We start from the raw sequence: 19175 nt of genomic DNA, 5'->3' as shown, positions 1-19175 counted from the left end.
CAGAGGCCTGACTGTTTCTGCCTCTTGTGTGCTGGGTTTAACTGTGTGTGCCACCAGATCTTTAATTTAACTACCCCCTTTGCCATACAAAGTGATGTTCTTTCTTTCGTCATAGTAAGTAATAGTCTCAAGTTCTGGGATTCAGGGCATTTTGGGAGGCACCATTCAGCCCACTAACCCACTTCCAGAGCCCTAAGATGGTACTGTGTTGTTCTAAGCAACTACATTTGTAAGTTCTTAGAGGTGCAATTGAAAAATCACTGTACACATTATCTCCTGTCACTTAGGCCCATTAAGCTGAGAAGTCTCTCCATTGTATGGCTCTGTAGTGTTTGTTCTGGTTATGACAGCTGCCCCACTGGCTGTGGTGGCTCCCCGGGGCCTACTTCTGTCATGCCACCTCTACAGAAATAGCTCTCCCTGCTCAGACTAACTCTCAGGAGTCCCCCTGTGCAAGCGTGTGCACATGGAGAAATGATACACACAAGAGACTCTTATGACATACGGTGTGACATACAGTGGGCAAGAACGTCATGCAGTACTTCAGTGGCTTGGAGCATGGCCAGGCGGAGCCGGCAGACTCTGACAACGGCCTTCCCCAAAAGGGGAGAAAAGTATTTTGAGCAGCCCAGCCTTTCTGTTTCAATAGCCTTTCTGAGAGCAGAAGCACGTGCAGGCAGCACCTAGCACTCAGCAATGGGACCCAGGGTGTCCCTGCAGCTCCTCTGCAGTCTGACACCTGCAGGTAAGTCTAGCCAAGGCAGAGTACTGCAGAAGCACCTCGCAGAGTGTGCTGGCTAGTTCTGTGTCAGCCTGACACAAGCAGAAGTCAGCACCTGAGAGGAGGAACTTGAATTGAGAGAAAACGCTTCTACCAGATTGGCCTGTAGGGCATTTTCTTAATTAGTGATTGATGGGGGAGGGCCCAGGCCATTGTTGGGGGGGCACTTCCCTGGGCTGATAGTCCTGGGTTCTACAAGAAAACAAGCTGAAGCTGGGCAGTGGTGGCACACATGTTTAATCCCAGCACTTGGGAGGCAAAGGCAGATGGATTTCTGAGTTTGAGGCCAGTCTGGTTTACAGAGCAAGTTCCATGATAGCCAGGGCTACATAGAGAAAACCTGTCTCAAACAAAACAGAACAAAACAAAAAACCCCCAGAACAACAACAACAACAACAACAACAAAAAAGAAAAAAAAAAAAAAAGAGAGAAGAAAAGCAAGCAAGCAAGCAAGCAAACCGTGGAGAGCAAGCCAGTAAGCAGCACCCCTCCATGGCCTCTGCGTCAGCTCCTGCCTCCAGGTTCCTGCCCTGCTTGAGTTCCTGCCTGGCTTCCTTCAGTGACCAACTGTGATGTGGAAACACAAGGCAAATAAACTCCTTCCTCTTCAAGTTGCTTTGGCCATGGTGTTTCATCACAGCAAGAGTAACCCTAACTAGGACAAAGAGTGAGTTCAGAACAAAGTTCCTGATATCTTATTTCAGTCTTTGGAAATAATGCAACATAATCTGGGGGCAGAATGAACACCAGTGCTGTGGGAGCACTGGGCAGCACTTCCCACAGGACTCCGGCCTGGGGCTGGTACATGGCTGCTCACAACCCTGGGGGCAGACGACTCTAATTCAGTTAGAGAACATGCAAGGAGACGCAGCCTGTGCTCATCAAGGCAAACAGCGCCGCGGCAAGAAATCTTCTGTAGGAGGTACTTGTGCAGAGTCACCTAGAGGGACACACACACACACACACACACACACACACACACACACACACCTGGTTTGTGTCTACTTAGGGTTGCTTGAAGAGACTAGGTAGTGCTGAAGTCCAGCTAAACTACCCTAGGACAACTTCTGAGTATATAATTAAAAATGATTTTAGTTTTTTTCTTTCTGAGTTTTTGACATATGATCTTGTGTAGCCCAGGCTGGCCTCAAACTCACAATCCTCCAGCCTCAGCTTAAGTGTTGAGATTAAAGATGTGTGCCATCATGCCTAGCCTACTCTTTCAATTTTCCTATAAATGAAAATTAGTAAGATTTCAATGTGTTTCTTTTTAATTTAAATATTTATTTTTATTTTATGTGTTTGAGCGTTTGCGTGCGTGCGTGCGTGTGTGTGTGTGTGTGTGTGTGTGTGTGTGTGTATGTGTGTGTATGCGCATGCGCGTGCACGTGTGTACAGCACATACATGTTTGGTACCTGTGGAACCCAGAAAAGGCATCTGATTCCTGGAAACTGGAGTTACAGATAGTTGTGAGCCACCATAGGTCCTAGGAACTGAGCCTAGGTCCACAGCAAGAACAGCAGGCATTCTCATCCTGAGCCATCTCTCCAGTCCCTCGAGTTTTGGTTTGTTAAAAAAAAACATATTAGAACTGGGCATGCATGGTGGCACACACCTTTTATCCCAGAACTTGGGAGACAGGGGCAGGTGGATCTCTATGAGACCAGCCTGGTCTACAGAATGAGTTCCAGGACAGTCAGGGCTACATAATGAGACCCTGTCTTGAAACAAACAAACAAACCCAACCAACCAAACACATAAAACATATTAGTGTAGGAAAAGGGACCGCTCAACTGAAGAGTGGCAGTGATTTTTGGGGGGACAGGTAATGGAGTCCCACTTCAAACATCTGTCACTCTTGAAAGTTTCTCTGAAAACATGGGCAAGCTTTTGAGAGTAACCTTTTTCTCCTTCAAATTCTGAAAAAGCAGACCCATGGATGCAGACGTTATCAGGACAGGGCTGAAGCAATGGCACGAAAGTTCTCAAGAGAATTCTCTCAAGGAAAAGTATGGCAGCCCCTGATGAGCGCTTCAGTCCTCAAGACCCCAACAGAAGGGCCCCGAAGAGAATGGAAGCTGCTGCTGGGGGAGGGTGCTCAGATGTGTCCTAGCCTGCCTCCTGCCTCCAACAGCTGGGCTGGGTGGACTTTCCAGTGTCATTACTGACTGAGGTTTTCAGTTCACCGTCGCTGTCACTGTCTGCTCACTCCAGGGACACTCTATAGGATGAAGGATTGGCAACAGCACAGCTCTGAAAGCCAGAAAGCAATGCCAAGCTGATCCTCAGCTATCCCCCTGGGCCGGGGAATCCTTGCTGTGCAAGTGTTAAGGACTGAGTTCGAGCCCCCAGAGCCACACACAGACTGAAGATGGTGTTTGTAGCCTCAGCGCTGTGGCAGGCAGAGAGGAGAGATGCTGGGGCCTGCTGGCTGCCAGTCTGGATCCAGGTTTAGTGAGAGACTCTGCCTTAAGGGAAGAAGGTGAAGAGGGGTAGAGGATGGAGCCGACATGCTCCTTTGGCCTCTGCACATATGTGTTCAGATGCGAACATCACAGACATACAGACCATATGTGTACACACACACACACACACACACACACACACACACACATACACACACGATGACACATCCAAATCATCACCAATTCTTATGTGGATGAGTCAGTCAGTCTTGGTCTTTGCCTCAAGGAGCCTGTTAGTTATGCGTAATCACACCCACAACTGTAGATAATTATAAACTGTTGCTGTAGCACATTAAATATTACAAAGGACAAATACTGGGAGAGAACACGTCTAAAGCAGAGGCCTTTAATCTACTTATAAAAATACATTTTATAACCTAACATACGTATAGCCAGATGTGCATGTAGCAGCAAATGACTCACTAATGCACTCGCATCCTTAACATAAGTAACTGGCTGCCAGCGTTTTCCGATCTGTTCTTTCTTGGGTTGGGGCAGCTAAAACGTCTCACCTAGCCCAGGCTGGTCTCAAACTCACTATGTAGTCAAGGATGACCTTACATTTCTGGTCTCCTGCCTCGCCCCCTCCTCGGTGCCAGGATTATGTGTGCACCACCATCTCAGCGTATGTGGTGCTCAGCATCCCATGAGTTGGGGGTTATATCCCCAGTTCCTGGTTTGTTCATTTTAAAAACAATGGCTACAACCCAATAAACTGCTCTCGCCTGTTAATGACTGTGATCTGGAAAAGCCTATCATGGGGCCTACTATAGTTTGGATCTGGAATGTCTCTCAACGTCCCACCTATTAAAGGCCTGGTTTAATATGGTCCTATTGGGAGGGGTGGAACCCTTAGGTGGTAGAACCCAAACGGGGTCAGGTCACCGGGGTGTATTCCCTCTCTCCTCCCTCCCCCTTGCCCCTTCTCCCTTCCCCCTTCTTCTTCCCTCCCTCCCTCTTTCTCTCTCCCTCTTCTCTTCCTTCTCTTCCTTCTCTTCCTCTCTCCCCCTCCCCTTTCTCCCTACCTTTTCCCCCTCCCCTCCCCTCCCCCCTCCCCTCCCCTCCTCCCCTCTCCCTTCCTTTGGTCACCAGTGAGCAGTTCTGCTCTACCACATGCCCCTCTCCACGCCCGCCATGACACTCTTCTTGCCACAGGCCCAAAGCAACAACAACAGTTGACACCAGACTGAAGCCTCTGAAGCCGTGAGTCAAAATACACCTTTCCTCCTTCTACGCTGATTTCTGAAGGTATCTGGTCACGGGGACAGGAAGCTACTACAGCAGCTACCACAGTGGACAGGCCTGGACACCACAGAATGCTTTGTGTGTGAGTAGCACTTAGGCCAGAATGGACGAGGTTAAGGAAAACCAGCTTAAACCAGCCAGGGAAGGATGCTTTGCGAAGAGGGCATAGCACACACAGAGCATGCTCATGGTACAGGAAGAGAAACCAAGACCAAAGAGCTATGGCCTTCTCAAAGCCCCATAACTCTAAGCCCAAATCTCCTAGGTCCAGGATCCAGGTTCTTTACTGCACTGCAGTCCATTAGCTGTGGTCTTTCCCTTGATTTTACCATCACCAGGCAAGCACTAATGATCCTCTCCCAGGCAGGGTAGGCGAAAGGGGGAGAAAACGCCATGAATGAGGCTTGTTTACAAACAGCCTGTTTGATTCTCCCTGTAAAACAATGCGCCTCTGCTCTACCCCACCTGGCCTGAGGCCTGCACACGGCTGTTTGTTCCTTCCTGTGGGGACTGGCTGGGAGCCAGGCTCCTGCTTAGGCCCCAGCTTTCAGGAAAGGGCACCAACACAGCATCCAGGCAAGGAAGGCTTAGGTTCAGTTTAGGCCCAGGGAAGGAGGAGGCAGGCCGGCTTTTCCAGCTGCTCACTCAGGCTCGCACCTGACCTCCCTCAGGTTTCCACCCTGTGGGTCTGGTCACCAGCCCCGTGACCGCTCCGCAGCACTAGCTGGGCGAATGCCTTCAGTTGTCCAGGATAAGAGTAATCTGAGTCTAGCATGTGAAAGGCCACAGCAAGGGCATCAGTCAGGGTCGGCAAAGTAGGTGATTTAGAAGGACATCAGGACAGAGAAGTCAGTGGCGGCAAGGGCCTTAGGCCACCTTGAAAATAAGTGAGAAATAAAGGACTGCTACATACAGTTTGTACAGCTTACACACCGCACCAAGTACTGTGCTCTGGGTATAAGTAAAGGCAGAAATCCACTCACAGACTGCACTTAGGTCTAGGCAGGGTGCCATTGATCGTGTGGAGACAGAGATGGTCGTCCTTTGCTGACAAAGGGCCATAAAGAAATGGCTTGGGCTGGGCGTGGTGGCGCATGCCTGTAATCCCAGTCCTTGGGAGGCCGAGGCAGGCGGAATTCTGAGTTTGAGGCCAGCCAGGTCTACAAAGTGAGTCTAGGACAGCCAAGGTTACACAGAGAAACCCTGTCTCGAAAAAAAAAAAAAAAAAACAAAAAACAAAAAACAAAACAAAACAAAACTGGCTGGGAAGTACATGTGGGCAGAGGACAAGAAGCAAGCTGACACACACAGCTGCACATCTAAGATACAGCTGTGGAGCCCCAGGAAGCCAGCGCCTCAAGTTTAAGCTCTGCGTGCGAGGGCCAGGCACCTCCATCGTGGTGACAAGCTGGGACCACCGAGGAACCGCTGACACTCAGAGGCTCCTCTCAGTTCCAACAACTCACAGAGCTAGATCTCCTTCCATTTCCATGTCTCCCTCATCAGTGTCACAGCGAGACTGCGCCACAAAGCCCCGCCTCCTCTCTTGAGAGTTTAGCTGTTAAAATGTAGCTAGTTAGGCATGTCCATTTAAAACGATTCCAGGCACCACACAAAGGTAAACACAGGTAAAGTGGCCATGGCTAGAACTTAGACTCCACTGAAGATCTTCCTCGGTCTCTAACCTTCTGTGGTTCTTCCCTCATTCAAAATCTGCCTTCTCTTCCCACTGGGGCCTCTACTTACTCTGCCCCCTCATTCTGATGGCCAGCCAGCTGCGCTTAAATCTAGATCTTTTTCTTTCACCTCTGGCCTTAGGGCAGGCTGCTTCATAGCTATTCTAAATTCTGCCTCCTTGGAAACCCTGTCTGGAAAATGCCACACAACAGCAATCCTGGTGCCCCTGCCCCCTGCTGTGTCTCTGGCCAACACGGAGACCTGGCGCATTATGAATTCATATGCCCAAATGGGCCCTTGCCCTGAACAATAACATGTTTATTCATCTCCAAATGCCCAGGCTAAGTCCTCACTGTGGTTAATTCAGGCCTTGAAGACCCGTCATCTCCCACCACAATCCCCTCATTCCTCCTCAGCAAGCAACCTTCGCTGGTTTAGAAGAAGCGAAGGTCATTTCTTACCAGGATGCCAGCCATCTTCCCTGAACTTTACGTAGTGGGTAAAAAGAGCCACTTTCTCTTTCCACCAGTCTCAGAGGGAGAAGTGCCCTCATCTGTGAAGGCTCCCTTCCCTGGTGTCGCAAAGACAACTCTTTACTGCCTCCTTTCTCCTTTGCACTGAATGGTTGTCTCCAAATACAGCTGTCCCTTGGTACACAATCTCATAGGCGATTAGCTCCAGGACCTTTCAGTGGATGCTAAAGTCGTCTTGTGCTCAGTTCTTCTATAAAACAGCCTAGCCATAGCCACCCCCCCCCCCAAGCTAAGTCAGGGTCAGGGTCAAGTGGATGGTGCAGGAGGACACAGAATATTACCCGTAATACTTAAAGCAATGACCACATGCTGTAATTCCCAACGACTACACCTCCCTTCACATATGGAGAATTCAAGGTTTGCATTTTGGCTGGTTGAATCCATAGACATGGAGGGGGGAGGGCTCTAGCTCCTATTCTTTAATGCCACTAAATACGCGAAGACCTCTTTAAAACAACTGTAACACTAGACTCTAACTAAAAGCTAGCTGGATCACCATGAGTGCATAGCAATCATACGTACTGCATACAAGTCGGAGAAAACACCAGTGAGGCACTGTTGCCCGACTTACAAGGCCTCGTGATGACAACGTAAGAATAGCCTAGAACCTGGAAGCTACACTTTCTGGGGAATACAAGTCGTATCGAGTTGTCTCACGACACTATAGCTTGCTATTTTGGAGCCAGCTTAACACATCTCCATCCTTAGCAGCGGTCCTGTCACTTAAGGGTGGAAATAGGATGCCCCAAGTGCGAGCTTTCAGCTGTGAATGCTACGGATCTAAAATCAGAACAAATCAGAGACAAAATCAGAGTCCTTGGCAAATGGCAAAGACCTGCAAGGAAGAGGATGAGGGCTTGCTGTCAGCCAAGAGTCTGGTGCTGCCCGGAAGTCTGGCTGCAAGGTACATTTTACACCCCTGGAGATAAGCCTTCAGCACAACACTACCCATGTGGAAGGAATATTAAATTCCATCTAGTGGTCCAAGACCTGCCTCTTCCACATGGCAACACACACATTAATCCTAACTATGATCTTGCTGACTTAAAGACAGCTAAGATTTCACTTCTGGCCCATCAGGAAACACCACTACAAGGTGACTGGGACATTATATTATGCTTATATCATATTACAAGGTGACCAGGACAACAATGCCTCGAGATAAGGTGACTGTTCAACAATCACTTCGTAGTGGAGCCTTTCCAGCCAGCCATGACCAAAGACTTGTTCACTAATAACTGCAGGTGGCAGGCCTTGTGTCTGCCCCATCTGGGATGAGTGTTAGGGTAGTCAGAAGAGACAGACCCTGCTTAGCAAACATTTACTGCAACACAGGCCAAGCTGTGGGGCAGGCCATATGCCTCTCAACTCCACGTCCTGGATCCCCTGGAGGAGGCAGGCGTATCTCTTCCCTAGAGTTTAAAGTTGAACAGACCCCACTACTGGCAACAGCCTAACCAGACAGCCACATCTATCCTGGAAGGAAAAGGGAGCTCTGAGCTGATGGACAAATGAAATGGGACCAAGGACAGAGAAAGGAAGGAGGCTATGCAGGTGTGAGCAGAAACTGAAAACAGTTCCAACAGGAATATGTACATCCAGCACAAAGTAAAGCCTACAGGAAGGCCTCAGAGCACTAGCACTGGGGTCTGGCCATTCAGAGACTCCTGGAAAGGCAGGCCACCAAAACCAGAGCCCCTGTCATTTCCAGCTGATAAATTTAGACAGCAAAAGCTAAGAGGCAAATAAGGCTATTTAAAGACCTATTTTAAAAAGATTTATCTTTATTGATATTTTTATTTGGGTGCCTTGTGTACATGTATGTATATGTAACACACATGTGCAGTGCCCAAGAAGGCCAGAAGAGGGCATTGGGTGTTCTGAAACTGGGGTTACAGATAGTGGTGAGCGTCCATGTGGGTGCTGATAACTGAGCCGGGTCCTCTGCAAGAGCAGCCAGGGCTCGAGATTGCTGAGCCATTTTTCCAGCCCAATTTTCACTTTCTTGTCATAAGATGAAGACATCTTATGTCTTCAAGAGAGACTGTTTCATTTGTAGATGGACTCAAGCTGTTCAGCTGTGGTTTTAAGACACATTCATGCTTAAGGCACATGCTGTCCTCTCTCAAAAGAAGAGAGCACTACCTAAAGAACCACCTCAGAGAAGTGTACAGAATCCGGGTGACGGTGGCGCGAACAGCCACTCAGCCTGAATGCCAGGCCAGGGATGCAGCTCAGTGGCATGTATGAAGCCCTGCAACCCATAAAGCCAGGCACGGTGGCTCGTTCCGATGAGCTCAGTACAGGTAAGGTTATCTACCAGGTGCACAGCAAGTTTGAACTCAGCCTGGGCCACAGAAGACCCTGCCTCAAAATAACAAATGAACCCCGAGTATCCTGAACAAGGAGGGGATGGGGTGGCTCAGTGACTAAAGGTGCTTTCAGCCAAGCCTGAGGACCCAGGTGCGCTCTCCAAGGCCCACATGGTGGAAAGAGGGAACAGAGAACCATCTGTGAGCTGCCCTCATGGAGTGTGCATACCCCATAGTAAAGAAACATTGTAAACATTTAAAGCCTAAACATCTTGTGATTAAAAAAGAGAGAGAGAGAGAGAGAGAGAGAGAGAGAGAGAGAGAGAGAGAGAGAGAGAGAGAGAGAGAGAGAGAGAGAGAGAGAGAGAGAGACTTCTCTATTATGTGAGATCTGTGTCGCTGGTTTTAAAGGTAAAATGTACTGATGTTTAATAAGGAAAAGCTTAAAAAAACAGAAAAACATTAAGAAAACCCTCAATACACACTCAATGACAATCATTTATAATTGGTGGGTAGTCTCCTGGTATCTTTTCATACTTCATATCGTAATAGGATGGCATCCTTGGCATACTATTTCATAGCTTGCTTTGAATAAGACGTTGTTTTATAAGAAGTTCTGATGTCAGTACGTGTGTGAGTGTGAGCACATGCATGCACTTGAGACAAGGGCTCAATAATATTATTAAATGAATGTCTTAAAAAAAAAGATTTATTTATTATGTATACAGTGCTCTGCCTACACATACACCTGCAGGCCAGAAGAGGGCACCAGGTCTCATTATAGATGGTTGTGAGCCACTATGTGGTTGCTAGGAATTGAACTCAGGACCTTTGGAAGAGTAGTCAGTGCTCTTAACCTCTGAGCCATCTCTCCAGCCCTAGATGAATGTTTTTAATGCCTATGTAGTATTTTATTTCTGTGAATCTGACCAGTCCTCAGTGTTTAATACTTCTGGTTGTTTTACTTATTTTTGGGGGGTGGGGCGGGGAAGATTGAGACAAGGTCACACATTGTAGGCCTGGCTAGCCTGGAATTATGTATAGACCAGTACATAGGAGAGGCTGACCTTGAACTCACAGAGATCTGGTTAATTCCGTTTCCCAAATGCTAGGATTAAAGGTGTAGGCTACCATGCCCAACACTTCTGGCTGCTAACAAGTCTGTTGTTTTAAATATTTTATATTATTAATGTATTAATAAAAATCTACATAATTTAAATACTCCTTTAACTAAAGGTCCTAAATAGTCTGAAAATGGCAACTTATGTTCTAAGGATATGTGCCCTTTTAAGCCTCTACATGTCTCATACACACACATACAAACACACACACATACATGCACACATATATATTCTGAACTACTAGGCAGATTTAGAGTCATGCTTCTTGCTCAACTATTTTAATCATACCATATAAGTGGTATGCATTTTCTATATATTAAGAAATAGTTTCATGAAAAACATAATTTTGGCGTTGGAGAGATGGCTCAGTGGTTAAGAGCACCGACTGCTCTTCCAGAGGTCCTGAGTTCAATTCCCAGCAACCACATGGTGGCTCACAACCATCTATAACATGATCGGTTGTGCACTGTATACATAATAAATAAACAAATCTTAAAAAAAAAACAATTTTGTATTGAGTCAAAACATTTCAGATGGCTAAATCCTTATATACTTGAGGGAAATGAAGCACCCAGAGCTTAGAACACTGATGCTATGACAATAAACTGGAAAACAACATCTAGGCAGCTCGGCAAAGCTGGTAGAGCATGGAGCTGGGGAAGACACCATCTACTGTGTGGAAGAACTAGCCAGCCAACATCACACTGGGGAAAATCCACCCTTGGCCACTGGATGCCTCACCAACCCTGGCCAGCTACTGTGGAGACCTGTACTTTTAGCCAAAGGGAATACTAGGTGACGGACTGTAAATTACTCAGCACAATCCATGCAACTTCTGGGTAAGCACCCAAAAGCATACTCTCAACTGCTAAGTTTGTCATCTTTCTATGGTCAACAGGACACCTGGCTGAAAATGACAACTGGTCAACTGATGACAAAATTAAAAACTCAGCACTACGTCGTGAATTGTTATCACGCCGTATGAGCCAGTTCTTCCTCCTTTCTTTTTAGATTTACTTATTTGATGTGCTTGAACGTTTTGCCTGCACGGATATGCACCACATGGATGCCTACAGAGGGCCGTGAGCCAACATGTGGGTGCTGGGAACCAAACCCAGGGCCTCTATAAGGTCAGCAAGTGCTCTTAACTGCTGAGCCATCTCTCTAGCCAGATACTGTTAATACTGTGTAAAAGGTCCACCAGGCCTGATTCAGAATGTATCCATACTCCAGCGAGGTCCCCTGAAGCTTCAAGCTCCTGTGATGTTAGAGGCACAGGATTTAAAATGTTGTTATTATTTGAGAAGAGGAATCAATGTGTAGCCCAGGTTGTCCTGAGTGCTGGGATTCCATGTCCAGCTCGCAGACTTCCTGGAAAAGTCACGTGGGCAGATGCCACTTAAATTATCTTATTAGGAAGTAATGGTTACTTCAGCTGGTCAGAGGAGGGGACTATTCTCAGAAGGGACAAGGAGACTGGCGAAGTAGGCATTTCATTAAGCACTCTGGGCTGCTGGGAAGCAGCCACTTCAGAGGGCCCTTCCTCACCCACGAGCCTGGCTCGGCCACCGGCTTGGTCTGTGGAAGGAAGGGACCTAGCGCTGACTGCCCCGTCGCTGAGCACTCCAGCCGGGGTTTTGTATTAAAATGTGTTTACTGACAGGTGCACTATGTGATACGCGCACTATCAACTCTATTGACCTTCTCCACGTCATGAAACTGTGTGTTTTATAACAACAGGCCCAATACTGAAGCACAGGACGTAAATTTCCCTTTGAGTCTCCTTTCCCCTTCCCTACACCCACATCCTGCCTCCCAGAGGTAAGTATTTCCCAAGTTTATTTGCAGGACGGGGGATTGAACCTGAGGCTGCACATGGCAGCGGCCCCTCTGCCTGCTGCAGAGCTGGTCTGGAGAGGCCTGTATATAAATGGACTGGATCTAGGAACTTGGATCCCTCTGTGTTTTGCCAATGGCTTGGTAAAGGCCTTGAGTCTTTCTGCAACTGCTCCATCCAGAATGACCTCCCCTTACCTCTCCTCAGTCCTAGGAGGAAGAGCTCTTTCCCCATGACCTCTGTATCCCACGGGGTCAGAGACTGATCTGAGCAAAGGCATGGGTCATGTGCGCCGCTCACGGCAGGGGACGGGAACGCAGGCCAGCCCTCAGCAGCTTTTCTATTTCAGATTAGGATTATTCCTCAGATTAGCCTCCCCAGCAGGAGGACTGAGCATCCTCACAACACATCAGCCTGTGTTCTGCTCCAGTCAACAGCTCAGGCCTGGCCATGCTGTCAGACAACCAAGTCAGCTGAGCGCACCGAGACAAAGGGCCATTTCATTTTACGCTCTCTCATTTGGCAGTTGAAAGGACACTGCAACTCTCAAGTCTTCCCGAGACAAATCTCTGCTTCTGTGGAAAACATTAGCAAGGCTCTGAGGAAAAGATGGGCTTCTCATGTCAAACTTTGAGGCGTTACTTTTAAATGCACGGCACCAGTAAAGGGAAGCAATGATTGCCGGCTACCAAGCAGCTACTCTACATGCTTTGCTTACTCGCATCCTCTGACAGCCCTGTGGACAGCCACCATCCAGGCTTACAGGTGAGAACTGTGGGATGGCCATCGTCCAGAAAACTAACACCTAGCAGTTATGTAACCTGCTCAGCGTCACACGGCCAGGAAGTAGAAGGACTGGGATTTGTGCTCAGATCTACCTGTCTGGAGAGGCCAGATCAACTCAGTTTCCAAAGGATGGGGAGGCAAAATCCGCGTGGCTCTCAGGACTTATGCAATGTTAATTTGAGAGCTGGGAGGGAGCCCTGATGTTGTCTCTCTCGCTCCCATTCTCAGCCCCACTTCAACCCTCTCTTCCTTGCTTTGCGGAATGAAGCAGCCTCAAGGATAGGCTGAGAAGACTTCAACACCCAGCTCTGTATTTGCTTTCTGTTAGTGGATGCATATTTTTAAAAAGAAGACCTCCCGAAGTTAGGATGTGTGAGGAAAATTTGTTATTTTTTAAGGTGGCAAGAATAAATATTTAATTAGACACTCTGACATTACATTCTGCCTGGCCTTGCAACATCTCAGACAATAAAAGAAGCCTTTGTCTACAGGGCTAATTACAGACTACAAATTATTTTTATTAAAGCCCTTTGTACTGTTAAGAGTGACAAATGCAGTGCTGTGGCAATGTAGAATAGCGCCAGTCTGGAAATGTGAGTTCTAATCCTGAGTCAGACACTAATAATCACCAGCAGTCATTTGCATGGTGACAGTTGACAGTGTTTTCACATACTTCCTACATTAGTCGAGTCACTTAACTCTTAGTGTCTCATCAAAACATGGAAATGAGAACATTATGACATCTTGTGTCCTGCCCAGTTCTCACACTCTAAAGGGAGAGAAATTCAACATTCACTTAGTGAATTCTTATCACTCTGAATGACTCTAGGATCCTCACAGACATGTCTATAAACCACAGCCCATGCATTCTGGTCCCCAAAATGACATCTTCTGCTCACTTTCTGAAAAATGCTCCTTGCCTAAATTCAAGGATAACTCATAAGAGGTCTGCTACATTTCTGGAGAGTACCCTATTATGGCTCATATGGCTCATATGGGAAGTTCGTTTTGTTCAGTGGCTACTAGCCTGCCTGCGTCTAGTTAATCACCTGAGCCCACAGAGAGCGCGGGATTGGAGAAGGGCCTCAGAGATGCCCACCTTGACAATGTATAGGCTCTTAGGTGGGGCAGCCCTGCATCTTCAGAGAAGCGGAAATGTCACTCTAACTTGAAGACACACAAATATCTCCTTCAAGGCTTCCTGCTTCATGCTTCTGAAACTAGGATATAGCTCTGAACACACACACACAACAGACACACACACACAGACACACAACACAGACACACAACACAGACACACACACACAGACACACATATACACACACAGACACACATACACACACACAGACACACAGACACACACAGACACACACACACACACACACACACAGACACACACACACACACACACACACCTTACCTAAAAGCTGTCAGTAAATGTCAGGTTTGTCTCAAGATCAAGGAAATACAGTGCTATAAAACCACAAGGTCTGGCACACAACCTTTTGGTCTGACTTTATCCAAACCATGCCCCTCTTCCTGATCTGAACAATTACCTACAATAGCAGCCAGGCAGGCCTATAAGGGAGGTCCCAGTCTTGTTTCTTAAGACGATCAGTTTATAAGCATTCAGTCATTATCTCATAAAACACTGGTATGGATTTCAAAGGCGAATCAAGCCATATGAAAGCCGCTCTGATGCTCTGAAAAGGTACTATCACCCAGCAAACTGCAAACGGAACATGGCACCTCACCCTTGCCTGGTCTCTCTAGCCTTGACACATTTTCTTGCTTAATTCACCACCCTCCACCCCAGTAATAACACTGATTCCCAAAATACACTCAGCCCAGGAAGAGCAGCTCTCCAGCACAGCTGTCTCCTCCTGTCCTCCTCGGGTATTTGGGCGAGCTATGCGACCACGGAGAAGACCAGGAGAAGGAATGTAGCTCCCAGGCCCCAGAGTCCCCACTGCACCACAGGCAGGTGCATCCCGCCAAACCCCAGACTGGCATTTGCAACAGAACAAACTCCACTGTTGGATGGGGGCCTGTCATTTTCCTGAACTTCATCTCTATGTTTAAAACTAGGGTGACAGCCGTCTTTGCTACTGTAAACTAATCTGATAGGCATGGGGGCAGGGAGTGGCCCTGAGGAGGCTGCCAATAGGCCATGAGTGAGCAGAGCCTAGGAGCAAAATCTCTGCAATCTCAGAAACTCCTAATGAGCGGGTCTTTCAGCATGAGTTTTAGGAGTGAACTACGCCCCTCCTTTGTAGCCTGGAGTTAAACAAACAAGCAAGCAAGCAAACAAAAATAATCAAACAGACTCAACGCCCCTTGTTCATTAGAACTGCCTTACATGTATTTCCTAACACTACATTGAAGTCTGAGAGAAAAACAAAAAGAACTCAAAGGAAGCTGGCAATGAGATACACACAGTAGTTATGAGCCCTCGAGTTGGGGCATGTCTGGGAAGAACTTTCTGGCTTCAGCTGAGCTTCTAAATAGCTTGGGACTCCATTTCAACACTAGGTACTGCAAAATGGGCAAGCTGGTGGGTGGCAAACAGAACCCTGGGAATTGCTCCCACCAGGCAACAGCCCCCACCAAGCCTCAGAGCTGCAGGAGGCATGGATACAGGCCTCAGCTACTCCTTGAGGGGCTCTCAGCCGCTCCCCAGTGCCGCTCTAAACAGACTGTCAAAACCCCCGATTGCCTGATTGGTTTCTTCACCAAATACACAAGTATTGGAAAAAAAGTCCTGCCGAAACGCCTCATATAATCAGTAAGCACTTGCTGTTGTTATCACCGGTCTGAAATCAAACCTCATGTATACCAAGGTTGTAATGTGACTTTTTAAAGAAAAGACATTAAAAGAGTCCTGAAGGATGCTTATTCACAAAAAACCGCACTGGAAGCACGAGAACTTAAGCTCTCAAACCAACCGCGTCCCCCTCCCTCCACTCCCTTTTCTTCCCAGCACAGTGTGGCCAGGGCAGTGGCTCAGCACACTAGGAGGCCACCATGCAGGAGCCCTGTGCTCACAACATAGCTTGACCCCTCTCAGCAAAACCTATTCGGAAAGCCACGCCGGCTCTCTGCAGCTCCTTAAACTCTCCAGGCCTGCTTTCCTAAGCCGATTCGGGCACGAGCAGATCTGGAGCGCGGGTGGGTAAGTACCTTGGGGTCCCAAGGTTTGGACCGATACAACGTCCCCCTCCTCCAAGTCTCCACTGGCAGTCTCCCTTGTCACTGTTTCTCGGGCATATCACTTAGGGAAACTAGACGCCTGGAGATGTCAGGCCCCGGAGGAAAGAGAAGGGACAAGGGACAAGGGCAGACAGGAGGGAGTTTGGGGGAAAATACAAGGCCATGGGCAAAGGTGCGACAGCGCCACGTCTAGAGGCGAAGAACCCCTAGGTGAGTCCAAAGGGAAGGAGAGAGGGAGGACAGGGTAGGAGGAGTGGCTGGGGAGGCCTGGCTCCAGAGGCCACCGAGGGGGCCACCGAGGACGGAAGACCTGAGGAACGGGACACGGGTGGGGGTGGAGGCTGGCGGAGATGGGGAGCCCGGTTCCCCTCCCCCAGCCCGGCCCGGGCCTCCCGCTGACTCAGCCCCACGGCGACCGTGGCCTCAGCCCCGACTCACAGTGCGCGAGGAGGCTCCAGCGGAAGCGGCAGGGGAGGGGGACGGGAGGCGGGGGCTCTGCGGCAGAGGCTGCGGCTCCGGCCGGCGGCTCCGGGGCGGAGGGTCCTAGCAGAGGCCGCCGCGGTCTCCGGCTTCAACGCACAGAGACTGCGGGGGACGAGAGCACTGCGCAGGCGCGATGCGGCCACCGCTGTCAGCTGGAGCGGGCGGGGCCAAGGCACCCGCCGTCTCCACGGCAACCGGGCGGCGAGAGGCGGACAACCCCTACCTCTACCTCGTCCTAGCAACGGCGGCAAGAGGTGCGGGAGATGAGAACAATCCCTCTAGATCGCCATAGTTACGAGGAGAAGAAACCGCCTGGTAAACGTACGGCTGTACCGAGGGAACGCTTTTACCTCGTAACCATGGCAACTGGGAACAGCCCCTTCCTTTTTCCTTAGCAACAGGGTAACAATTCCTCCACCCTGTCTAGTTGAAGGAATAAGCCTTTACTCCTGATTCCGCAGTAGCGGGATGGTGGGATCTTTCTCACCGCTTCAGCAAAGGCAAAAGTGGAGACTGTTTCTTCTCTTTCGCTGACGTGGGAGGACCGAAGCCGGGTTTGATGATCTTTCTGGCTTTATGGCTTCCAATCGCGGTCTGTTACTCTAATCTTCACAGGAGTGTAGTTTTCTCTACCTCGATCAAACACCCCTTTTAGCCTCCCACAGGAAGCCTGCACCTTCACCCCTAAGTCGGGCTAACAGAATGGCACTTAAAACACATATTTGAGGGGTTTGTTTGTGTGCCGTTTGTTTGAGACAGGTTCTCCCAGCCTAGTGAATTATAGACTCACGCTTAAAATTCCAGAACTTGGGAGGTGGAGGCAGGAGGATGGCTCAAGGCCATCCTGGCCTATGGAATGACATACTCTGTCAACAACAAAACAAAAACAAAAGACCGGTAGCTCGGTGGGCCTTGAATGCACCATCTCTGCTCAGCTTTCCCCTCCGTGTTTACCCACCGTATAGTCGCTCTCCCGGTGCACCTGCCAGCAGCTCTTGTTCCTTCCTCTGGCCCACTAGCTGGTGTGGACTCTTTCCTTCACGCCTAGGTCCTTCTTCGACATGCCCATTCATGTCCCCAAATTCCTTGTTTCAAGTGTGTTTTGGTGGCTCTTTTCCAGGTTTTGATACCTCCTCTTCCTCTCAATGCCTGCAGTCCTTGGCCCACACTAGTGTCTCTGGGACTTCGTCCTGGCCAGCAGCATTGAGAGATCTCATCGGCTTGGTGTCTTGGTACAGACGTCTTCTGTCTCTCCCTCGCCTAGCCCAGGGTCCCATGGATGCCTTACAGTCTCCTCTGAACCCTCCGTGTGCACACCTTTTTTTGTTACACACGTTTTACCGTAGTGTCCTTCGTTTACATTTGTCTTTCCGTCTCTGCAGTCAGACTCCGTGTCCTAGTGGGCAGGAATTCTGTCTTATTCATCAGCTGCCTTGGCATCTAGGGCAGAATGTGACACACAGAAGCGTCCCACTAAATGTTTATGTAATTGACTCAAGTGAAGACAAAGGTTTTCATTCTCCCCCTTTCTCTGACTTAACCGCCTCAGACTCTCAGTCCAGACCTTCCTTGTCTATGCACATACTTTGTCATTAACTACTGCAGCTGCTATTTTAGCTGGCCCACACTCGTACCAAGACTCTGGTCATCTAATAAGCGAGGCTCCGGCATTTCCTAGCTCCTGAAGCCTCACTTTCTGCAGCCCTCCCTTCCACACAGCCATAAGTATTTCCACTGAAGTGTACGTTCACACTGATTGAAGATATCCTCCTCCTCCTCCCCTTCCTGACTCTAGTCACACTCTGTATGAATACAAGCGTAATCTGATTACATTCCTTTGGATTCTTCCGGACACGTTTGTAGTGAGAGTTTTGGTTTCTTAAAAAAACAAAACAAAACAAAAACCCAGTTATGTTATATAAGCATGTTTATGTTTTAGTACCAAGTGTGGGATATGGGGCTGCCTCATATTGCACACAGCAGCCAAATAGTGATTGTCTTGGGCACTAGCAGGGGGTGTGAGTTTTGCCAGCTGCAGATAGATTACGTTTGGAATTCTGGGGACTCCTGAGAGGGTGTAAATGCCAGAGCCCAGAGATGGACTGGGTCATGAAGAAAGAGGAGGAGGAAGAAGAGAAGGGGAAGGAAGAAGAGGAGGAAGAGGAGGAAGAAGAGGAGGAGGAGGAGGAAGAACGGCTACTGATCTCCCTGCTGCCTGCCTCTCCCCCCTTGCTGCTGCTGCTTCATCCAGCTGCTGCTTTTACTGTCAGGTTTGCTATTGATGGTTTGCTGGATATCCTGACGATGAAGATTGGACTTGCCCCAAGAAACCCAACCACCCTAGTCAGCAGGAAGTAGTCTAAAGAAGCCTACATCTCCTTTCCCCTCTAACCTCTGTCTCTTTTACCTGGCGTTGGAGTGTGGGAAGGGATTGGCTTGGACAAGGGTGGTAGATATAAGAACCCAATAAAATATGTAAAAAAAATATGTGCCAACACACATTGACATGCCAGAGATGTTATGCTTTCTTTGAGTGACTTAGGAGTTAGCCTTTCTCTTCCAAGCTTCCCTGTCTGGTTTCCATGAATTCTATCCTAGGATTAGTAGGGACTATTGATGTAGTCTCCCTGAATTGGTGCTTTGACATCATCATCTTTCATCACACAGGAGGCAAGAGGATCATTCTAGAAATTGCTCAATTTATCCCGTCTCCCAGACTCTCT

At 48.5% G+C, this 19175-nt stretch overlaps 1 protein-coding gene across 2 annotated transcripts in view; it reads right to left on the bottom strand.

The window, feature by feature from the left end:
* Nucleotides 1-16584, bottom strand: part of Mapre3 (microtubule associated protein RP/EB family member 3) — a 49503-nt gene extending 32919 nt beyond the window's left edge. Inside the window, exon 1 of one of the 2 annotated variants that reach the window (XM_051172605.1) lies at nucleotides 16408-16584. The gene's annotated coding sequence lies outside the window, so the exon portion shown is untranslated. The remainder of the gene's footprint in view (nucleotides 1-16407) is intronic. The other variant, XM_051172533.1, reaches the window with a different exon arrangement.
* Nucleotides 16585-19175: the final 2591 nt, after the last annotated feature.

Source organism: Acomys russatus, chromosome 1, assembly GCF_903995435.1.
Source record: "Acomys russatus chromosome 1, mAcoRus1.1, whole genome shotgun sequence".
Lineage (NCBI taxonomy): Eukaryota > Metazoa > Chordata > Mammalia > Rodentia > Muridae > Acomys > Acomys russatus.
The sequence above is the reverse complement of the archived record's forward strand: the minus strand, read 5'-3'. Positions and strand labels throughout refer to the sequence as shown.